The sequence below is a fragment of the Eptatretus burgeri genome, chromosome 9 (assembly GCF_056783735.1).
Source record: "Eptatretus burgeri isolate ZD-2024b chromosome 9, Ebu_testis_v1, whole genome shotgun sequence".
Taxonomy (NCBI): domain Eukaryota; kingdom Metazoa; phylum Chordata; class Myxini; order Myxiniformes; family Myxinidae; genus Eptatretus; species Eptatretus burgeri.
In genome coordinates, this window is record NC_140969.1 from 83971961 (window position 1) to 83996772 (window position 24812).

The window sequence follows — 24812 nt, forward strand, 5'->3', positions numbered from 1 at the left end:
GCATCAAAGTTCCGTGTGTGTGTGTGTGTGTGTGTGTGTGTGTGTGTGTGTGTGTGTGTGTGTGTGTGTGTGTGTGTGTGTGCATTTATTGAGTGGTAGCGGTGGGGTCTTGTTTGTGTGTAATATACACATCGTCTCATGTGCCATGCGCTAAACAGAGCATCAGTTCTACCGCAACAGTTTCTTGGCTCGAGTTACAATCCTGGACGCGTTGCTACTCCGACACAGGATACTGACTGTGTGTGCAGGAATTAATTATTTGTTCAGGGTGCTGAAGATAACTCCTCCAGTCTTTGCAGAATACACCATGGGATCTTCAATATCCACCATCTAATTCCGGCAGACAGGACTCTCAGCTTAATGTTCAACCAAAGGACTGCACTCACATTGACACCTCACTCGAGATATGAAACACCAGGATGACAGTTTGCAGCTGGGATTCAAATACATTATCATTGGCACGGGTCTTCAACAACAGACATGCCGTCGGACAGGGAAGGGACGAGAAGTCTCTGCATCCACCCATTAATTGCGCGTGAATCGGAGTCCAAGACACACGACCGTGGGAAAACAACTGGTCAGAAGTGGCCGAGCAAACCGTCAAAGGTGACTCACTTTTCAATTACAATCGCTGAACAAACCTACTTAGCAGGTTAATTAATAACGCCTTACTCATTCGTACGTGGTGATGAGATGGATAGAGAGAAAGAGAGGACAAGACAGAGAGAGAGAGAGAAAAGGAGAATGGAACCTGCTCATGTGGCAATGCTAACCACGTGGTGAGGGATCTTTACAGTGGTCCGGTGGTTTGCCTTTCACTGCGGATATTTTGCTGCAAGCATTCCGTGCCAGCCAGGGAGGGTGAGAGACACACCAGAGCACTGCGTGGACAATCAAGGAGTTTGTTACAATACCAAGGGTAGGACACCATCATAATCAAGAGCTCAGAAACACTCCAGAAGCTCTCTTGAGAAGAAGTCACCCAAAAGCCTCTCGTCCAAAAACTGCCCTGTGCTCTTTATTTACTGCACCCCTCCCCACCACCCGGCCCGCTGAGCTTATAGCGCAGATGAGCTGATTGGGCAGATCCCAGGCATGCCATCACGTTGTACTGTTGTGGGCCGGGGGTGGGTGGCGAGGAACGGCCGCCAGGTTGAGCAGTAGAGCCGTCTCCCACCGAACACCCGGAATTTAGGTCGTGACTCTCGGACAACTCCGAAAGGTCACGGATCACTTAAGGACCGTGCTCGCCAATTCTCTGACGGCGTGGGGTAGGGTTAAAAGCAAAATTTGAATATACCGAAGTGCCCACGTCGTCAAATTATCGGGGAAATCACACCCTCAACGGACTCTGTCAAACCGGATCGCTCCAGCAACCTCGGTCCGGTGTAACCGAGCGGAATTACCAAAGTCCGTCGGACCCAATGACAACTTACGGCACCGACGACCTCACTATTTCTCAAAACTGCACCGTGCTGGGTTAATGGAAGAAAACACGGGCAACTAACTGGAACATTTAATAATTGCGGGGTTTATTTGTAATGGGGACAATAATCGGGAAGGGATACACAGAGCAGAGTTGCAACCGAATAAAATGTAATATATAATGAAAAGAAAACACTTAAACAATTCTACCTAACACACACACACACACACACACACACACACACACACACACACACACACACACACACACACACACACACACACACACACACACACACACACACACACACACACACACACGAAATGGAGTCCGTCGGGTCTTTATTCAGTCCCTCAGCCCAGGAGGGAAAGGCGAGCTGGGGACCAGGGTCTTGTCAGAACCTGGCTGCCTCATGCGGTTAGGCCCGGGACTGCACGTGTGGGACCAGTGGTCTGTAGGGGCTTGGATGTCGAGCAGCCGAGACTCCAGACTCAGCAACCACCAAGACCAAGACCGCTTGAACCACGATCGCAGATGAAAAGCAATCGCTATGATCACTCCTGTACTCGCCTCTTCCAAGAGCAAAAATGGCGACGATGACTCACACTCTCTGGTCCTGACAACCACTCGCCTCCTGATTGGACGAGGGGTTGTCAGGCGATCAGTGACCTCCCCTCATTGGTCGGGCCAAACACTCCATCTGGCTAAGGCGGAGTCGGCCCTAAGGTGATGAGCTTCCTGATTGGACAAGGGGGAACCCCCTCCTTTCATGTGTGGAGTCGGAGCTCTGAGGTGAGCGAAGAACGAAGGAGACTTGTTAGCGATGTAAAAAAAAAACCTGACTATAAAAGAAACCCGCAGCACACACATGAAATTAACCCATTAGACAGAAGGACGGGACCCTGACTATAAACACATACTTATCGAAATAACTGAACTGCGGGGACTGCTGACTGTCTGTGTGCAGGAGGCTTTCAAATTCGTAACAGTACCACCAGGCATGTCCGGCACCCTTCTGCTTTCCCCAGCGACAATGCCAGGGGCCACACCGACTGGCTAATTGCCGCAAGCAAAACACCATATATGGACAGCAACATCGTGTTAAGTCCGAGAACATAGGATGGGGGAAATTAAGGCTTAGAAACAGACATATTTGTGGGAAAAACAGCTCTCTAAACACGACTCGACACTATCTCTTTAATTACAGTAACCACATCACATTTATGCCAACATCCATGATGAAATAAATATTCTAAACTTTCTTTGCGCATTTACCCTTTTGATCAGATACGTAACAATAAATAAATTAATATTGTTGCGGTTCTGCAAAACCGCATGCCTCGAAAGCAATGGCACCCAACATGCAGTTATCCCCAAGCAGTTATTTCATGAGTCTTCATGTAGTTAGTCTTCCCCTCATGTCTCGTGTGTTAACGGGATGAAGTGCGTTGTGTGGGTCTTGTAGTTAGGTATAGTAACTATCTCTGACACATAATCTAATCCCTACTCTAACCCTTTCCTTTTAGCCATCGTGCGTAACAAGTATGCAAACACACACGCCATTCAATAGGCAATTGATAATAAGCACACTGCGATGCCTCCTGTGGCTCGGATCCACTACATCTTCGTTGCACACTACACAACCTGCGCACGGGAATCGCGCGCCTTTATTTTGTTCAAAGCTGCGTGCCAATTCCCAACTGGCACTTCACCTTACTTCGCACCTCACTCACCAAACCTCACCACTTTGACCACAAAAGCCTCCCGCACATGGGAAAAATATTCCTGCACCCCCTCGTACCTCTGTATTGCTGCAATTCGTTACACTATTTTGAGGAGCACCGTGCGGCGTCGGATTGTCCTCGGCGCCGCGCGATGCTCGAACACGCAACAGACGTTAATAGCTCGACCGCATCTCACCAGGGACGTCCCGGGTGAGCATCCGGAATTGATACAGCCCTCATCAAGTCATCACACCACGATAAGACCGGGGGAAATGAGGAGGGGGTCGTGAGAAGGGCAATCCGGGAGTTTGGTTTGGGTCCCGGGTGTGCATTTTGGCCCGTGAAGGAGCTCGTGGGTGGCAGAGAAAGTCCACTGCCATTCGACATTCAGACTGCGCTCGGAGCACGTTCATGGCCGGGGTGCCGGCTCAGGGAGCATGCCCTATGTTAAGTCAGGAGCTCCGAGCCGTGCCAAAGCTGGTTGGCAACTGCGACGGGTTCCAGTCCCGGAGCCTGGCAGGGCGTCGCTCGAGTCGCTGTGGCCCAAGATTGGAGCAGGGTTAAGACCACAGCGCATCACTTTCCGGTCATCACCTCACCCTTCACCTGGGGTTTATAAAAGGAATAGCGCGGAGCCGTTAAGAGCTGTCTCGCTCTTCTTCCGAATACTATTGGTGTGCGATTGCCAGAACGCGCTCTTTCTTCTTCGAGAACCAGATCCCAGGTGACTGTCATCCTTCGAGACTCCCTGCCATGCTGTAGTCGTCCCGCCACTCCCGCCCAGCCAGATCGACTCACAGCCAGCCACGGACGGTGGACTACTGTATAGCGCACATTGCCACGAGCCCCGGCAAATCAATAGGCAGGAGATAATGCGCCATATCACGAGGTGGGTATGCTCAGGAAGAGTGTCCCACGGAGGCACATGCTGCACATACAGACCCTTACACGGCTAGGTTATAGATCTTCCTTCGCACGCATCTATTCTCCTCTCTCTCTATACACCCCTCTATCCTGTCTACTGTGGACACACAAAGGAGAACGTTACTGACTCACAAACCCATTTTCCTCTGGCACAACACCCCACACCTCACATCACATACACTGCACCTCCCCAATCCCACACCGTCGACACCAGTATCTTTCCAACGACCCTCCCTAAGTGTCCTGGGCTGTGTTGGTCAGCCGACCGCGCCAGCTATTTAGAGGTCGCTCATCCTCACCTCTCTCACTCATCCTCACCTCTCTGTGTGTGTGTGTGTGTGTGTGTGTGTGTGTGTGTGTGTGTGTGTGTGTGTGTGTGTGTGTGTGTGTGTGTGTGTGTGTGTGTGTGTGTGTGTGTGTGTGTGTGTGTGTGTGTGTGTGTGTATGTGTGTGTGATGGTGCCTGTCTTAGATTATGTAAGATTGTCGAGATAGTCAGGATAATCCTGCTTTGTGTCTGCTTGTATTTTGCCACACTCCACGAATTCCTTGCTATCCCTGCTGTACATAATAATAAACCCCATTCAGTGTGCCACATACCTTTCCTCGCTGATTGTAAATAAATGATTGTGTAGAAATGTTCCAGCTCGTTTTTGTCTTTTCCTTCAATGGTCCAGCATGGTCAGTATCCAGGCTTAGCTGGGACTTTATCCCCCAACGATCTGTTTTTTAGCCGTTACGTCCTCAGGCAGTTACGCTCGGCTGCATCTGATCTGGTAAGATGATCCGGTTTGAACGAGGCGTACCGAGGGCATGTCCCCCGGTAATTAGATCACGTGACCATTAGATAACCGTTTGTATTAGATGGAGGACCATAAGTCACATGGTTGAGTTATTGGCGTTCACGGTGGATTAGCGACCCGCCGCATCACAAAGTTATTCGTGTGCAACGGCCTGTGATTCCAGAGAGTCTGGTGGGAACCCGAGGTAGTACACCCCTTGTGATCTTTGCCCCAGACCCCGGGTCCGCAACAATATATTTTTGAAGAGGGGGAGGAGGAAGGGAGAGAGGTCGGAGATAGGGAGAGGTATGGAGTAGGAGGGGAGAGAGGGAGGGGTGGGAGAGGCAAACGGGTGAGAGAGTGAGAGAGGAGAGGGAGAAGGGAGGGGGTGAGGAGTGGGGGAAGGATTCCAGCAAATGTGACGCCCAGTTTCATGTCCATCTGAGACACGGTACACACATTGATGAATCACCCTGCCTGTAAAACACCATGATTACAGTTTATAGCTGGGTTGGGATTCAAACCCAGGTGACACAGCTTAGAGTGAGCGTGCATATCTCTTGGCTATTCTGCCGTGATCTGGCGATTCATTGCTTTGTAACTCAAAACATATCTTACTCATTGTAATCATCCAATTTATTTTGCTTTCTAAATGCTGAAGATGTCCACACCAACAACCGCGCCGCGGTATCGTCATGGAAGCTTTTAGAGATCGAAGTTTGAAGAGCACTCCAAGCAAGCACATGCCATTGAAGCTTGAAAAGTGCTTGCCAAGTGGCTTAAACAAGCACTCCTATGAAATGGTTGAAGAAACTTTTAAAAACGAAACGTTAAATTTTTTTATATGGATTGATTTTTGCTGAAGTGACGAGTCCAGTAATGAAAGGAGAATGTACAAAAAGGGGAAATATGGTGTAAAATAAAATTACACGTTGTCAGCGAGCCAGCCAACACCCTACGCACCCCATAACAATGCAGGGCCAACGCAGGCGAGTCGCCCTTGCACTTTATTCAAGTTTATCGATGCACAGTATTCAGTGACTGTGCAGATATTTTAGAGCACTCAAGGAAGCACTCCAACAAAAAAGGTTTAGGAATGGCTGGCTTGCCAAGCGATTAGTGATTGCTGATCCGTCATGTGAAACTCCGCCCGGAGATGCCCGAAATGTGAAACTACTGTATGTCCGAATTGGACAAATGAACACTTTTTTTTCAGCAGTCAGAACTGCTGATAAGTTCAATTCTGTTGGTTAAATTTTGAAATTTGGCTGATTTTAAGAGATTCAAGAGGTTATGGCATGTGCGGAAATTAAATAAAGCCACAAACACTGGCGTCTCTGGCCATTTATAATCATTGCAATGTATCCAGCAATTCATAGGTATGATGATCAGGCAGTCAATGATATAAGTGAGGAAAGTGGGTGGGGGCGAAACTTTATCATTAAGAAATCGTTGCGGTATGCTCCAAGCCAAGGCATTGTTGAGCAGGCCAATAAAAACAAAGGCGGCTTAAGACTTACGAGTTGACAGAGGGCTGTCCAAGATGGTGCGCCGCCATCTTGGTAAGGCATATTTTGTTTTTTCAAGATGAGGAGGAGGAGGAGGAGGAGGAGATTCAGACCATACTCTGTGCAGAGCGTTGGTGCTGCCTAAGCAGTCTCCTTGGCTATTGGGCACAATCCTGGACGGGTCGCCACTCAGACACAGGATACCAGTAAGCTGGCACTCATTTTGCCGAGTTCAGAAGGATGACAGGCCGAGTTAACCCCACCTGGTATTAATTCAACAGCTGAGTGGGATCTGAACTCAGGACCCTTGGATCCAAAGCCCACCATCCTAACCATTAAGCAAACACCAGGCATATGATGAGCACCCCCTGAATTATTCTCAAAAGGGGTGTTTAAATTAACCCAAACACCCAATTTTCATTCACGCACCACCTTGGAGTTCCCTTAGTATGCATGCGTAGTTTGGGGCCGCTCAGTTTCATGGTTTTGGAGTTATGGAGGAGATGGACGGACTGACGGATGGACACACACCGACATTTACATACAACCGTTCACTACTGATGAAGGGTCGTTGGTTGGTAAGTCACTATGTCGTTGGGTTGTTTCATTGGTCTATATGGGACATCACCCCAGATGAACGGTGATTGGCCAAATTCTCCTCGGTTTTGCTTTAGTAGGGTAGTTCTCTGTTACTCTATGAGTGAGGCCACCTCTGAATAAATGTGGGTGTGTGATGTTTGTCAATGCTGTCATCTAATAAATAAATGTCATTTTCCGTCTGTCTGTCTGTCTGTCTGGATGTAACACGAATCACACCAAAACTACTGGGCCAATTGCCCCCAACCTTGGCACATGGGCCAAGTTTGACCTCATAGTGAACATGGACGACTTGGTTTCATCTGTAGTCACGGGGTTCAGGAGGGAATGTTGACAAAAAAATATCGATGTAAATGTGTATTGTGCATCACCACCCGGTGGTGGTGGCAGAGGGTATTACAAGTCAGCGGTGGAGATAACTTGCATTTTTACACTGTACACGTCCCCAGAGTGGAGGAAGCCCCAAAGCCAACCTCCACTAATCAGGGGAGGCAGGGGATTGGAGGGGGGTGGGAATCCAGAGGGAGGGGATGGGAAGGGGTGGGATGGGAGTCTGGAGGGAAGGGGTGGGGTGGGAAAGGTGTGGGAGGAAGGATCCGGCATTGCCCGGCAACACAGGGCACCCCTACTAGCATATATATTATCTATATATCTCTCTCTCTCTCTCTCTCTCTCTCTCTCTCTCTCTCTCTCTCTCTCTCTCTCTCTCTCTCTCTCTCTCTCTCTCTCTCTCTCTCTCTCTCTCTCTCTCTCTCTCTCGTATACCACACTCTTCACAGAATGTCGGAACCGCCGGAGCAGCTTCCTGAGCAAGGGTTATACTGGGTGGTTTGCCATTTCCTTCCAAGCAGTCGTCAGGGCAGGAATTTGGAATTTTGTCAGGGTGCCGGCGATAGCTCGCCTACTCTTGGTGAAGGACACCGTGGGGTCGTTAACGTCCACCAACTAATGCTCGCAGTTGAGACGCCCAGTTTACCATCCATCCGAGGGATGGCACACGCATTGATTTATCACTTTACCTGTGGAACACCAGGACGACAGTTTATATCTGGGTCGGGATTCAAAATCCAAACTGGGTGGTTTCGAGGCAAGTGTATGTAAGTGCAGGCCATCCTGCCAGTCAAATGCTGTAATAATCTTGGAATAACATGCTGGAAGGGACATGTTTTGATGTTGCTTTTCCTTTTACATCAACTTTGTCGGTGTGTAAAGATCGAGCATTCGAAGAACCCTGAAAGTGAAGGGAAACATCTTGGATGGAAAGCTAAGGTCAAAGAGCAATCGATGCATGTTTTGATTCAGCTGATGAAAAAGTCGTTAACGTCTTTAGTTAAAACTAGTGCATGCCCGTATGTGCGTGACCGTACGTGCAAACAAACAAAAAAAACTTTCAAAGCACGTGCCAGAAACAACTACACAGGCCGTTCCTTCGCTCTTACGTACCCGTACGTGCGTGGCCATAGTGCAAAAATAAATAAATAAAATAAAAACGTTCAAACCGCGTGCCAGAAACAACAACCACACAGGCCGTTCCTTCGCTCTTACGTGCCCGTACGTGCGTGGCCGTACGTGCAAAAAAATAAATAAATAAATAAAAAAATAAAAAAAATAAAAAAAACTTTCAAACCTCGTTCCAGAAACAACAACCACACAGGTCGTTCCTTCGCTCTTGCGTTCTCGTGCCAACCACACTTCCACACACAGAGTTAATTAAAATCCAAATTAAAATCAAGTTTACCTCCCTGTCTTTGCTTGCCATGACATTCGCTGCCACATAACCGGCACGGCCCGTGACATCATCGTCGGCCGGCCGCGCACCGGCCTATGCAGCCACGCATACGCAGCAACGTGTCATGTCATTGGTTGGTAAATAAATGGCCATAACTTGGGAAGCACTTGTCCGATTAATATCAAACCTTGAAAAGGCACATCCTCAGGTCCCCAGCAATATACCTGGCAAGTTTCAATTAGATTGGACCAGTGGTTATCGAGAAACAGCAGTCACACACACACACACACACACACACACACACACACACACACACACACACACACACACACACACACACACACACACACACACACACACATATATATATATTGCTGGAATTATTAAAATCCAAATGAACATCAAGTTTACCTACCTGTCTTTGCTTGCCATGACATTCGCTGCCATGTAACTGGCATGGCCTGTGACGTCATTGTCGGCCAGCCGCGCCCCGGCCTACACAGCAAAGTGTCATGTCATTGGTTGGTAAATAAATAGCCATAACTTGGGAAGCACTTGTCCGGTTAATATCAAACCTTGAAAAGGCACATCCTCAGGTCCCCAGCAATATAGCTGGCAAGTTTCAATGAGATCGGACCAGTGGTTGTCGAGAAACAGCGGTCACACACACACACACACACACACACACACACACACACACACACACACACACACACACACACACACACACACACACACACACACACACACACACACACACACTGCTGGAATTATTAAAATCCAAATTAAAATCAAGTTTACCTCCCTGTCTTTGCTTGCCATGACATTCGCTGCCATGTAACCGGCACGGCCTGTGATGTCATCATCGGCCGGCCGCGCCCCAGCCTACGCAGAAACGTGTCTTGTCATTGGTTGGTAAATAAATGGCCATAACTTGGGAACCACTTGTCCAATTAATATCAAACCTTGAAAATGCACATCCTCAGGTCCCCAGCAATATACCTGGCAAGTTTCAATGAGATCGGACCAGTGGTTGTCGAGAAACAGCGGTCACACACACACACACACACACACACACACACACACACACACACACACACACACACACACACACACACACACACACACACACACACACACACACACACACACACACACACACACACACACACACTGCTGGAATTTTCGATAGATAAAATGAACTTCCAGCAATTTACAATTATTCGTCTGGGCTCAGATGCTCAAAGAGGGCAAGGCGACCTTGTTTTTCAGAAACTGCATCCACTTCTTTGTACAAGGTATGTAAATAAAATGGTTCTGAAGTTCTCCCAGATAATCTTTCGATGGTCAACAAAAAACACCACCCTAAAGTATTTCACACACAATGGGGATGACATCATTGGTGGCAATTTACAACTAATTATTACTGAAATAAGTCGTAAAACTGAAACATCAGTGAAAAACACATGGAGAGTGACAATAATTCAGATTAATAACAATCCGAGACGTGAACTGAGTAAACGGCTAGCGGGATGGCCAAAGAGATGTGTGCACTCATTGACTCACCTGTGATCTTGTCTCACCTGGGTTCCAATGCTGGCACAACTATGAACTGTCATCCTGGTGTCTCACAGGTAGGGTGATTCATCATGTGTGTGTGCAATCCCCTCGGATGGATGTTTAATATTAACTGATGTCCCATCTGCCGGAACGCCACTCCGACACAGGATACCAGCAAGCTGGCACTCATTATGCCGAGTTCAGAAGGATGACAGGCAGAGTCAACCCCACCTGGAATTAATTCAACAGCCGAATGGGATTTGAACTCAGGATCCTAGGATCCCAAGCCCACCACCAAAACCATTAAGCTAACACCAGACATATAGTTGAATTCAATGTGAGATAAATCCACAGTTGGCAAAGTGTGATTAGAGAAGGAGTTAAGAGTATTTAAAGTAAAGGAGGAAGCGCAAACATTGTGTCAAAGTGTGATTCGGCATGATAAAACTTCATCATATTTAAAGGATTTAACTGCACTATTAAATCGTGTCCCAGTTAAAACAAACAGAGTTGTTCCAGGGCTGGCAGGTGTTGGACGACGACACGACTGTTTACCTGATATAGGAGAATATTACACAGGAATAGATGTTTTAAGGGGGTTAAAGGGGATTTATGGAGTGAATACACATGATGTTTTGAAATGGTGGTGTGGGATAGAAAGGAGATAAGTTGAAGATGAAGAGCAAAAACAGAAAGTAGATCAAGGTTTTTTTTATCCACATGGTATGTGGGACAGTTCGCCATAGAAAGTTGTTGAATAAGGAGAGTTAATCGGTTTACCAAGTACAGTATTTAGATAAGCTCCTCGACATAAGAGGATGTACAGTTCTTTTCATTCTTTTCATGTTGCCCCCCCCCCACAGCCCCCTCCACCACCACCCCGACCTAAAGGGAAAAAAACCCCCAATGATTTCAACTTGTTTTATGAGGTCATTTCCTCCCTCCAAATTATTGTGTCATTGTGTGTATTCATCAACCATCTTGAGTTATCCTGAGGTCGTAGATATGACGCAGGACAGAAAAGGTATTTCCTTGTATTTCCAAATCCTACATTGCACTTTAATCCTTTATAGGCACTATCTATGTATCAGGAAGGTAAAAATTGCGAAATTTTAACCCCCTGCCGCCCAAATCTTTACATCGTTTGCTAAAATACACATTTACTCCCTCCCTTTCGTGAATCCTTCAAACCTCATTTCCCTTTTTCCTCTTCCCAGATTCATTATACTACCTCCTTACCATGAGTTACTAACGTTATACTACACCCATCCCCACTTCCCCCATATTTAAACAAACACCCCCCACCCCTCCCCGTATGGAAAAAAGTACATTAAGTAGAAAAAACAACTTACCTTAAGGAATGGTTAATGCAGAGAATGCTCACTCTAGAAAGGTAGTGCACACAAATGGAACATAGGTTTAAACTGCAATTACATACTCGTAGCTACCGAGAAGAATTGGGGATAGAGGAGTATATGGATGTTGGAAGGACTTGTCGGTAGTCAGGGTATGGCGAGGTGATGGTATGTAGTGTAAAAGGGTCTCATCAGAAGGTCAATCTGCTGCCGGTGTTTTGTCATTTTAGTCATTCCTCAACTAACAAAATTCTTCATCTCCCCCCCCCCCCCAAATCCCATACCGAAAACTTTTAAAAACGAGAAGGGCACTCGGTAGAGCGTATACCTCCGCCACGTAATGCCTGATCCACGAGAACATATCGGGCCCAATACATTTTTGAAATATGTTAAGCAGTACTATATCGTTTGTGGCCCTATCTCTCATTGGTGAAGGATCACTTTAAAAATTAAATAATTCTCGTATCCAGATCCAGATTCCGATCTTCACCAAAATTGAACCAATTCTTCCTTGTCACACACCCAACATGTCCACAAAGATTCAACCGAATCCGTATATAACGTTTTGAGATATCATGCGATATATAGTATTTGGCCCTATATCTCAATGGTGAAGAATCACTTCACAAATTATAGTAGTCAGATCCAGATCCGGATCTTCACCAAAATATAATCAGTTCGTCCTGGTCACACACCGAACCTGTCCACATAATTTCATCCGGATCCATCGACAATTTTTTGAGATATCCTGCACACAAACAAACAAACAGACAAACAAGCAGTCACAGATTGGTACTTGAAATCGTCAACTTGACCTCTGACCTTGTCTAATAAAAGCTGTCTCTCGAGAAGGTAGCGACGCAAACCAGAAGTTTCTACAATGATTCTGTACCAAACCATCAAAAATCGAATGTTTGACCTGACTGTGACCTTGACCTTTGACCGATTTTGACCAAAATCTAATCAGCACTAGCCATCACCCTCCTGAATCACGTGGTGTAATTTGACATTGGTAGCTTCTTCTGTTCTTGAGTTATCGTGCCTAACAAACAAACACACAACCACACACAAACAAACAAACACAGATGACGGAAGTCATCAATATACTTACGAAATCTTTAGATTTCGTAAGTTACAAACAAGAAGATGTTGTGCAGAGCATGATATTTGCAAAATCCATATAACAAATTTGACCTCAAAAATAATTGGTGGTTGAATTCAATGACCAAATATGCAACTCCTTTTCAAATTTCAAGTGAATCGGATGAAAATTGACAATTTTAGAAATTCAGCCAATGTTGACCTATGTGGACCTCCAAAATAATTAGTGACCTGAAATATAAACCCTCTTCAAATTTCAAGTGAATCGGATGAAAATTGACAATTTTAGAAATTCAGCCAATGTTGACCTATGTGGACCTCCAAAATAATTAGTGACCCGAAATATAAACCCTCTTCAAATTTCAAGTGAATCGGATGAAAATTGATAATTTTAGAAATTCGGCCGATGTTGACCTTTTGGCCTACGTGGACCTCCAAAATAATTAATGACCTGAAATATAAACCCTCTTCAAATTTCAAGTCAATCAGATGAAAATTGAGGCTTTTAGCAACACCACTTTAGATGTTGACCTTGGGCCTATTTTCAGCTTTTGGTCGACGTTGACCTCAAAAATAATTCACTGGTTGAATTCAGTGATCTGAAGTATAAATTCTCTTCAAATTTCAAGTCAATTGGATGAAAATTGACAATATTAGAAATACCACCGAAGTTGTTGACCTTTGGCCTATGTTGACCTTTTGACCTCAAAAACAACAGGCTTCTTCCTCATGACAAACTCTACCAGGTGGTGACGTTTCATGAAGATCGGTTTAAAATTGTGACCTGTAGGTGACAAATAGACAGACAGACAGACAGACAAAATCGACTGACAAACAGACAAAAAGACAGAAAAATCTTACATTTCGAATACAGTAACAGACAGACAGACAGACAGAAAGGGGAGAAAACAACCTCCTTCACCTTCGGTGGTGGAGGAAATAAAGAACACCTTCATGATGTCCCTCTACTTGCCCCACTGTTCTTCTCTACCCACCCCAATGATAGCTTAAATGAATGTGATGTTAAGAGAGAATAGGAATGATTTTACGATTAATACAGATTTGTGAAATGAAACATTATTTCTTTTTTACACTGTTCGTGTGTTGAATCAGAACACTTGACCATGAAGACAACCGGTGTGACTTTAGGCATTGACTGGCCAAATGGACTTGTTATACATCTTTGGAGTCATGACCTTTGTGATGGAAAATCAAAGGAACATGTCCCTCAGACATTGGACCAATCCTCGAAAAGCAGCCTTTTGTTCTCTCCCTCATCTAAAATGCCATAATCATCGAGATGTCCCACCATCCCACAAACCTCTTCTGGTGTATGAAAATTTTCCCCCCAAAATGCAATTTTCAGAACCTTGTTTGGACAGTATCATCAACCCAACCTCAATACGGTACTGTAGGATGTCTGATGGTTTCAGGGACCGGACTTTGACACCACTCATTATCTACATGTCATTATAATGTTGAAAGAGTTACAAAATACAGGAAATGTCGTTTTCACCTTGAAACGAATTGTGAAAAGTTCTATTCACTCGTGGGGAACTTTTGAGATAGTTATGAGTGAGACCATATGACTGGCTTCATGAGGGTGAACAGCCTCATTGTAATGTTTTAAGTAAAGTCACTTAGTCGGTTACGCCTTATTCTAAAGGAGTATAACTACTATTTAAGCTTTATGAAGAATAAAATACAAACCCTGCTTTTAAATTGAAAAACAAGTTTGTGGATTAATCATCAATATGATCACCCTTCGTAGCCGAAGACAGCAGTTCATATGAGAATGCGAATGACCTGGGAATGTGAATTTATCGTACAAAAGCTGCTACCCACAAAGTAACCGCATTTCTGAGATAGCAAGTGGTTGCTAATGTAAAAGGATGTCCAAGAAGAATATCACTTCCATCAACACTTGTTCGATGTGTGAACCGGCAGAATGGATTTTTCCAAGCCGATTGATCGACACCTCGATCTTCCCGGACATTCGTTCGGTCCCATGGTAGTCGGCGTTTTCCTCCACGAACAGATCTTCAGTATCGGCACTTAAGCCCCCCACGGGATTAACAAGCGCTTTTCATTCATTTAGATCGACTCTCTTTTTACAACTTTTCATTTTATTTTGATTTATCCATCTTCGGTCTCCTCCTTTTCATATTCACTTTCCTCGACTCTATGCGCTTCCTCTTTTATCCTTTTTATCTACCTTTGTTTTGTTCTTCATTTAATTTGTTGCTTCTTTTCCCTCCCCTTTTTTTCACTGTTTCCCTATTATTCTCCCCTTTTTTCTCAGTCCCAGTCCCCTTGACTTCTAAGCTCTGAACCCTGATCTTCACTTTTATGAGGTGTTAAAATTAATCATTCCCACCCCATGTGATCTCTGACATCGCTCGAACGCATGCAACACCTTTGACTCGAACATGCACATCCCACCCTATATCAACCTGTGCTGCTTTTCCCTCTCCCCCTTTTGTTCCAATGAAGTATTTATGCCCAAAACCTTGGTTTCTCTTTGCTTTCCATGGCGGTTAGCACACTTCAATATGCGGGTTTCAGAAGGTGTGTGTGTGTGTGCGTGTGTTTTGGTTGTTGATTGTGTGTGTACGACTCACTGACTGATATTAAACATCGGTGCATTCCAGGTGACGTAAAAAGCTGAAATTTTGCGTGTCGATGGACATCGAAGCCAGTATACTGGAAAAAAACAACATCACAGAATCGTCGGACAACATCCATAAATGAAAATATAAATAAATGGAAAAAGAAATAAATGAAAAAAGAAAAATGCAGGTGAGTGACCCGGACAATGGGATAGCTCGATAATTTTGTGTGCCGACAGACATCGAAGTTGACACACCGGAAAAAGTCACAGAACCGTCAGAAAGCATCCGTAAATGAAAATACAAATAAATGAAGAAAAAAAAAAAATTAAATGCAGGTGAGTGACCCAAGACAATGGGTAAACACGATTCGTATGCTTACATGCACACCCCGCTAGTATAATATTGTTGCAGTTCTACAACGCTGCATGCCTCTCATGCAATGGCACCCAACATACAGGGATCCCTGGCAGTTATTTTGTTCATTTTTGTGCAGTTAGACCTTCCCCTCATGTCGAGTGGGTTAATGGGACGAAGTGTGTTGCGTGGGTCTTCTTGTTGGGTCCATTAACTATCTCCATCTCCTATTCTGATTTCTAATCCAACCCTTTTCTTTTAGCCATGATACAAGCAAGCATGCACACACGCCATGCAAAATGTGATGAGTAATGAGCACACTACGATGCCTCCCGTGGCTTGGAACCACCACACTCCCTCCATTAAACACTACACAACCTGCACACATGCATCGCGTGCCATTATTTCATTCAAATCTGCGCGCCAATTTCCAACCGGCATCTCACCTAGTTTCACACCTTGCTCACCAAACCTCACCATTTCGACCACAAACGCCTCCCACACACGGGAAAAATATTCCCACACCTCCTCGTACCGCTGCATCGCTACAATTCGCCACTATGCAGAGGAGTGCTGCATGACGCGGACTGTCCTCGGACTACATGATGCGGATCCGGACAACCGATGTTAATAGCTCGACTGCATCTCACAGGGGATGTCCCGGGTGGGCACGCAGAATTGATACGTGCCTCGTCCAGTTGCCAGAACACGGCAAGACAAAAGCGGCGAGGAGGGTCGCGGGAAGGGCAATCCAGGAGTTTGGCTCATGAAAGGGGGCCCGTGGGTGGCGGGTGTAAATTGCTATTCGGCATTCAGACTGCATCGGAGCATGTTCAGGGCCAGGGTGCCAGCTCATACCCTATGTTGAGTCAGGAGCTCTGGGCCATGTCGAGCCAGATGGCCGACTGAAACAGTTTCTGGTGCCAGTAGCCTGGCAGGGCATCGCTAGGGCTGTTGTGACCCAATAGAGAAGCAGGATTTGGGTCACAATGCGTCGCTTTCAGGTCGTCACCCCACCCTTCGCCCGGGGCCACCCTTCAAAGATAAAGCACGGAACCCGTTCGCCCCCTTCTTCTCTACTCCTCTTGGCTCTTCATTGCCTCCCCTTCACTGGCTCTTCATTCGCTGTTGGTGTGCGATTGCGAGGACGTGCTTCTTCTTGAGGACCAGTGCGGAACACACGTTGCCACAAGCCCTGGCAAAGTGACTAAGCCGGAGATAACATGCCATACCTCAAGGTGGGAATGCTCAGGCGGAGCGTCCCATGGAGGTACACGCCACACAAACAGACCTAGACACAACTATTCTCTCCTCTCTCTCTATTTCCACCCCTCTATCCTGTCTGCTTTGGACGCACAAAAGAGCATCATTACTGATTCGCAATCCCATTTTCCTCTGGCACAACACCGCACCCACCACATTGCACTACACCACACCTCTCACTCCCACACTTTAGACACCACCAGTATTCCTTCCTCCTACCTCTCCCTAAGCGTACTGGGTTGTGTTAGTCTGTCAACCGTGCCAGGTATTGTGAGGCTGTGTATCCTCATCTTCTCTTTTTCTCTCTGGGCTATATCTAATCTTCTGTGTGTGTGTGTGTGTGTGTGTGTGTGTGTGTGTGTGTGTGTGTGTGTGTGTGTGTGTGTGTGTGTGTGTGTGTGTGATGGCACCTGTCCTAGTTTAAGTTAAGATTGCAGAAGTTATAACAGGATACGTCTGCTCTGTGTCTGCTTTGTAAGATTGCCTGCCTTTTACCGCACTCCACGAATTCCTTGCTTTCCCTGCTGTACATACCAATAAACCCAAATCACTGTGCCACATACCTTTACTCACCATTGTAAATAAATGCTTGTATACAAATGTTCCCAGCTCGTTTTTTGTCTTTTCCTTCATTGGTGCAGCATGGGTCATATTCCAGTCTAGCCGGGCGTTATTCCCCAACGATCTGTTTTCTCGCCGGTACATTCTTGGCAGTTACGCTTGGCTGCATCTGATTTGGTAAGGTGATCCGGTTTGAGCAAGGCATACCGAGGGCGTGCCCCCCAATAATTAAACCATGTGACCTTTAGGTAAACGGTATCAGAAGGAGGACCCTAAGTCACGTGGTCGAGTTATTGGCATTCATGGTTGATTAGCGACCCGCCACGTCACAAAGTTATTCGTGTGTGATGGCCTGCGACTCCGGAGAGTCTGGTGGGAACCCAAGGTCGCTCACCCATCGTGGTCTTCTCGCCCCCGACCCCTGGTCCGCAAATATATATATATATATATACACATGTATATATATATATATATATATATATATATATATATATATATATATATATATACACATGTCAGCATATCCTTGTACAGGTCAATCATTGGTGAACTTGTACTGTATACAGTCACATCGTGTAATATCAAGAGTTTAAACCTTTTGATGTGACAAGAAAACATTCCCAAATTAAAATCGAGACACAGCAATACTCACTCTTAAGTATCTCCTCAATGAGTCCGGCGTGATCAACAGTTCCTCTTCGATCTTTAGTTGCGCAACCACCAAACTAAAGGACAAGTGAAACCAAACAACTTGTGGTGAGTAAATGCCATTTAAGGGAAACACAAACTTGTAAACCAAACAAAGCAGATGATTCCATGCTTTACAGCTCAGACGTTCAGCATCAGTTTTAAATGATTGGGCTGACTGATCTCTGACCATCAGCTTGGATGGAAACCCTCTCTCAGCAATGGTTGGAGGCTCAATTTCAAAAGTTAAGTCAGAACCATCTCCCTGTACATATCTCAAGTGTTGCATGCAGTCAGCTTTGTTTGCCAAACTTTCTGCATGTGGCATTCAAACTCAAAGCTTCCTTCATTCCTGGATTTCTGACTTCATGCACTCACAGTCAACATGTTGCCGTCATTGGAATCCTCTCTTCCACTTTCCCAGTGGAGGCTGGAGTTCCCAAAGCGGTGTTTTGCTTTTCCATGAGCATCGATGTTGTAAATAATTTTTTTTGAATCTCCACTAACAACACGTTTCTGCTTCGAAACCAAGGAATTGCCAAATTGCAGGAAGCAAAAGGATATATGAATTTGTCATCATGAGAAAGAGTTAAGCCAGGCTGGAATCTCAGCATATCTTCTTACTGAGCTAAGTGACGTATATTTCGTCGATTATATGGTTCACAAAAGGGATAGTGTCAATGAGATAGTCGGGGATGGAACCAGACATACATCGGATCAAACGAATGGTGGAAAAGACAGCTGAAGAGCAAATGTTAATGCAAAGAGAACAGTTTCAACACATTCTACAGCTTGATGGACCACAATACACAAAGCAAACAGCTGCACACAGCCATCGATATGTTGGAAACATGGGGAGATCCTGAAGAGTGCAGTAATGTTGGGAAATCTTTGTTAGGATAACAAGGAAAAGGCAGAAAGAAGAAATGCTTTTGAAGTTGAGGTTGCAAGACGTGCATTGAGGTGCAGTTTTACAGGTGTGTTTGAGATGCATACGTCTCCACTAATTGAGCTTAAAGATATACCGACGTCATACTGGGTAAAATTCTTATTTTTCTTCTGCTTTCCTCCGCAGCGCATGGCTGTGAGTAGCATCGTTGGCTGAAGGTGTGGCAGCACCGCTGATGCAGTGCCCCCTGTAGATGAGAGCAGGAATTTGGAATTTGTTCATGGTGCCTGCAAAAACTCACCGACTCTTCACAAAGGACACCGAAGGATGTTCGACGTCCACCAACTAATGCCGGAAGGTGGGAAGCCGTTTATTGTCCATCCAAGGGACGGCACATGCATTATGAATCGCCCGACCTGTGAAACACGAGGATGACAGTTAAAAGGTGGGTCGGGATTCGAACCCAGGATAGACAGCTCAGAAACGAGAGGGCGTACCTCCGGTCAGCCCCGGGTGAAATTCATATTTCATTTCACTCCAATATCAAGCCTGATGACGGATTAACGGTGAATTGGATGAGATATTATGAATCGTAATTAATGTTACACCGTATGTCTGCCTTCCCTTCCCCTCACCTCTCGCTGCCTTCCCTTCCCCTCACCTCTCGCTGCCTTCCCTTCCCCTCACCTCTCGCTGCCTTCCCTTCCCCTCACCTCTCGCTGCCTTCCCTTCCCCTCACCCCTCCTCCTCCTCCTCTATCCCTCCTTCCTCACTCCCCCACCCTCCTCGCTCCCCCTCTCTTTTTCCCTCTCCACCTCCTCAGTCTCCCCTGTGTGTGTGTGCAGGTAGGGAGGGGGAGGATGTGTGTGTGTGTGTGTGTGTGTGTGTGTGTGTGTGTGTGTGTGTGTGTGTGTGTGTGTAGGGAGGGGGAGGATGTGTGTGTGTGTGTGTGTGTGTGTGTGTGTGTGTGTGTGTGTGTGTGTGTGTGTGTGTGTGTGTGTGTGTGTAGGAAGGGGAGGATGTGTGTGTGTGTGTGTAGGTAGGGAGGGGGAGGATGTGTGTTTGTGTGTGTGTGTGTGTGTTTGTGTGTGTGTGTGTGTGTGTGTGTGTGTGTGTGTGTGTGTGTGTGTGTAGGGAGGTGGAGGATGTGTGTGTGTGTGTGTGTGTGTGTGTGTGTGTGTGTGTGTGTGTGTGTGTGTGTGTGTGTGTGTGTGTGTGTGTGTAGGTAGGGAGGGGAGGATGTGTGTGTGCGTGTGTGTGTGTGTGTGTGCGTGTGTAGGTAGGGAGGGGGAGGATGTGTGTGTGCGTGTGTGTGTGTGTGTATGTGTGTGTGTAGGTAGGGAGGGGGAGGATGTGTGTGTGTGTGTGTGTGTGAGTGTGTGTGTGTGTGTGTGTGTGTGTGTGTGTGTGTGTGTGTGTGTGTGTGTGTGTGTGTGTGTGTGTGTGTGTGTGTGTGTGTGTGTGTGTGTGCAGGTAATTGAAATCCCAAGGATTTCAGGGATCCCAGAATCAGTCCTGTACCACTTGAAGCAAACAGCCCTCTCCTGGGAATCCTGTGTAACAACAGCCAGGAGGAGGAAGGTGTTCTCAAAAATTCTGAAGAAACTGAAAGACGAAAAAAAATGAAAAACCAATGTTCTCGCGGAACCATCACCACCTCCGACAGACTGCACCACGAGGAGTAACATGTGCTCCACGCGGCTTCGTGTCGACGTTTAATATCAATCACCTCGTGAAGTTTTACCTCATTTAAAATGGACTCCCATCCTTGTTATTCGCTCTGAACAAACACAGCTGTGTTTGACGGTCTGGATCTGCACTTGGTGATCCACCACATGTCCACGTTCTGTTTCATTTCTTCAAGTCACTCCTTGAACAGTTATCCGAGCCATGACGGCGTAGTTAGTAGCAGCCTTCTCGGGATTTCCTCTGGTGTTTTTTTGTTCCATCTCGCAATACGAACAACCGTGTTCAGGCCCCACTTGATTTTTCACTTTGTGGACAAGAATCGTCCTCGTTATGAAAAATATATTCCAAAATAAATATAAAGAAGCAAGAGTGCGCCAATTGCGCATGCGCAGCTTTCCGTTCGTGTCGCGTGTTGTTTTCCGTGTCCTTTCGCCCTTTGATCTCGACCGTCCACCGAACAGTGATGACTCCATCTACACCTCACTCTCCGAAAACATGGACCATCTTCTATCTTCTCATCCAAACTCTCTCTTCCTCTTATGTGGCGACTTCAATTGTTATCACGCCAGTTGGCTAGGTGTGGGTACCTCTCTCACCTGCCATGGGACATCAGCAAAAGCTTTCTGTGACTCATTGGGACTGACTCAATCGGTCAACTTCCCGACCCGGATCTCAACCAATGGTACTCCATCTCTTCTGGATCTGATTTTGACAAATTTCCCTGACAATATCTGCTGCTCTTCCTTCGCTCCAATTGGTTCTTCTGACCACGTCCTTATTAAAGTGGACATCTCTCTGGCTGTTATCAGAGAACCGCCTCACCGCCGTCGAGTCTGGCATTTCACTCAAGCCGACTGGCAGGGTCTCCGAGCAGCCATCAAACTTACAGACTGGTCTCCTATCACGACTTTCTCAAACATCAACTCATCCTGGGAATTCTTTCAAAGAAACTTGCTCTCCCTCATGCACAGATTTATCCCCTCTCGTGTTCAGTTGTCTTACCCTTCCTCCCGCCCTTGGTTTACTGAAGCTTGTGGCGAGGCAGTTGTCCTGAAACAACTTGCCTTTGCCTCATGGAAAACAAACCCAACTGAGGGCAATCTCAGTTCTTTCCACAAAGCTCGGAACAAGTGTGTAGCTACCCTCAGGAGAGCCAGAAAACAACATCTTTCTCATCTCAAGTCTGAACTCTCAAACCTCTCTCCCTCCTCAAAATCCTGGTGGCGTTTAATCAAATCTGTTTCTGGTGTATGTTCCCCCTCCATCCCCTCCCTTACCTCAAATGGCCGCACTGCTGATTCCACACGTGATAAAGCTGAATGTCTAAACTCGGTGTTTGCAGCTAAATCTTGTGTCCCAAACCCATCACTATCTCTACCCACTTTACCCAGTCGCACCCAACTGTCCCTGGACTCTGTATCCTTTTCTCCTGACAAGGTGGAGAGCTTGCTTTCAAACCTCGAGTCAGATTCTGCAACCGGTCCAGACGGCATCAGCCCACGTGTCCTCAAAGCCTGCTCTTCTGCTCTTGCTCACCCTCTCTCTGTTCTATTCACCCTCTCATTTTCCCAAGGTCATCTGCCATCTGCTTGGAAATCTGCTAACATCACTGCCCTGCATAAAAAAGGTGCTAAAACAGATCCCTGTAACTACAGACCAATCAGCCTTCTCCCAATCATCAGCAAGGTTATGGAATCCATCATTGCTTCAGACATGAAATCCTTCCTCTTCTCCAATGGCTTGATTTCCAATCATCAATTTGGTTTCAGACCAGGTCACTCTACCCTGGATATGCTGCTTCTGCTCTCCCATCAATGGATGGAGGTCCTCAATGCCAGACAGGAAATCCGAGCCGTATCCCTGGACATATCACGTGCTTTTGACACAGTCTGGCACCCTGCCCTACTCACCAAACTCTCTTCCCATGGTATTCAAGGCCATCTCCACTCATGGCTCGCAGACTTCCTCTCCTGTCGCAGTCAACGTGTGGCCCTAAATGGAGTTTTTTCATCCCCTCTTCCTGTGCAGGCTGGAGTTCCTCAAGGTAGCGTTCTGGGCCCTGTTCTTTTTCTGGTTTTCATCAATGATCTCTCGGACTCTCTGGAAAATCCTCTATTTCTCTTTGCCGATGACTCCACCCTCTGCCGTACCATCTGTCATCCCTCAGACCGGCAAGCAGCAGCTTCTTCGCTCACTGCAGATCTGGATAAAATCACAAACTGGTCCAACACGTGGAACATGTCTTTCAATCCACACAAATCTCACACTCTCACTATGTCTCTTCGAAAGGACCGTTTACAAAACCCCCATCCACTTTCTCAACAATCCTCTGGAAGAAGTCTTTTCTTTCAAGCTTCTGGGTCTCACTATCTGCCATGACCTTTCCTGGGAAAGTCACATTTCCAACCTCGCCTCAAAAGCCAGTCGCCGACTGGGAATCCTCCGTCGTGCAAAGTCCTTCCTCGGCCCTCTTGAGCTCCTAACTACTTACAAAGCTTTTGTCCGTAGCCTGATGGAGTACTGCTCTCCCCTCTGGGCTGGTGCTCCTGCCTCCCACCTTTCTCGACTTCACGCTGTCGAAACCAGGGCTTTTAAGATCATTGGCATCTCCCGCAATGAAGCTGAGTCTTTGGGCCTCTCACTCAATCACCGCAGGTTGGTCGGTGGTCTTTCTGTCTTCTACCGACTCCTCTCCAGCCTTGCCCCCCTGCTCTCTCTGCGATTTGTCCCAACCACATTTCCACAGGTCGCTCAAGGTCCGCCAACAACCCCCTTCTGGTAAAACTACCAAAATCACGAATCACTGCTCATCTTCACTCTTTCATTCCTCTTTTTTCCCGCCTTTGGAATAAACTTCCTCACTCTATTCTTTCCCATTCTTCCCTCCAGGCTTTCAAAACAGCTGTTCACCACCACCTCTTATCTTCCCCCATCCAAATCCTCGATCTTTTCTACCCCGATAATCCACCCAAGCCCACTTCCTTCAATTCTCCTGCTTTCCTTCCTGAAAGTCCCTGTAATGTCCATCTTCTCCTCGCCATGTTCCCCGTCCCATCCCCATCCCTCTCCCTTCCACAGTTCACCTGTGTCTGTTCCCCAATGTTTTGTCCCTTCCACTCCCACCCCTCTTGTCTCATGCCTCCTTGCTGTGAGTTGTGTGTTAGCTCTCATACGAGCCTCGACCAAGGTATACAAAAAAAAAAAAAAAAAAAAAAAAAAATCTCCGCCCCTAATCGCGGGCTCAAGAATGTCCAACGTGGCGGGCTGCCGAGAGGCAAAGGCACGCCGGGACCTGGTCCTCGGTACCGGACCTGGTCCTCGGTACTCTCACGGGTTGCAGGAGCACACGTTGGCTTGGCCCATTCTGTGACGTTCGCCACGCCCCCTCGGGATCTGGCCGTTGCACCCCACGTGTTTCCTTTGACAGGTGTATTATATGGCGCGACCATTTAAAGGTGCACACAATGAGAAAGGCATGTTTGGTTTAATCGAGAGATGTGGCTTCACTTAACCGTTGTTCTTTTCTTCAATAAATATCTTGGAGGGGAAGATTTTATTTTGTGCCCTTTGACGCTGGGGTGGCCCCGCCCCCCCAAACACCGCGAGATTGGCCCCGCCCCCCCAAACACCGCGAGATTGGCCCCGCCCCCCAAAACACCGAGACATTGGCCCCGCCGCCCAAACACCGAGACATTGGCCCCGCCCCCCCAAACACCGCGAGATTGGCCCCGCCCCCCCAAACACCGCAAGATTGGCCCCGCCCCCCAAACACCGCAAGATTGGCCCCGCCCCCAAAACACCGAGACATTGGCCCCGCCGCCCAAACACCGCGACATTGGCCCCGCCCCCCAAACACTGCGAGATTGGCCCCGCCCCCCAAACACTGCGAGATTGGCCCCGCCCCCCCCCAAACACCGTGAGATTGGCCCCGCCCCCCCCCAAACACCGTGAGATTGGCCCCGCCTCTCCCTGACGTCATCTCGACCTCGAGTTCATCCACGTCAGATTCAGGAAAGTATTGATACTTGTACAAATTGGGCAAAAGACTGGCC

General features: G+C 46.8%; 2 protein-coding genes across 3 annotated transcripts in view; one reads left to right on the top strand and one right to left on the bottom strand.

Annotated features, from left to right (window-relative positions):
* LOC147020483 (zinc finger protein ubi-d4-like) overlaps positions 1-21092 on the bottom strand; it is a 201848-nt gene extending 180756 nt beyond the window's left edge. The window contains exons 1-3 of one of the 2 annotated variants that reach the window (XM_085895865.1): positions 20816-21064; positions 19373-19487; positions 18148-18220 (exon numbers count right to left, since the gene is read on the bottom strand). The gene's annotated coding sequence lies outside the window, so the exon portion shown is untranslated. Of the gene's footprint in view, positions 1-18147; positions 18221-19372; positions 19488-20815 lie in introns of both variants that reach the window. The other variant, XM_085895864.1, reaches the window with a different exon arrangement.
* The window catches only part of LOC147020484 (protein MEMO1-like), an 84962-nt gene that overhangs the window by 3184 nt on the left and 56966 nt on the right, over positions 1-24812 (top strand). The gene's annotated exons all lie outside the window — the stretch shown is intronic.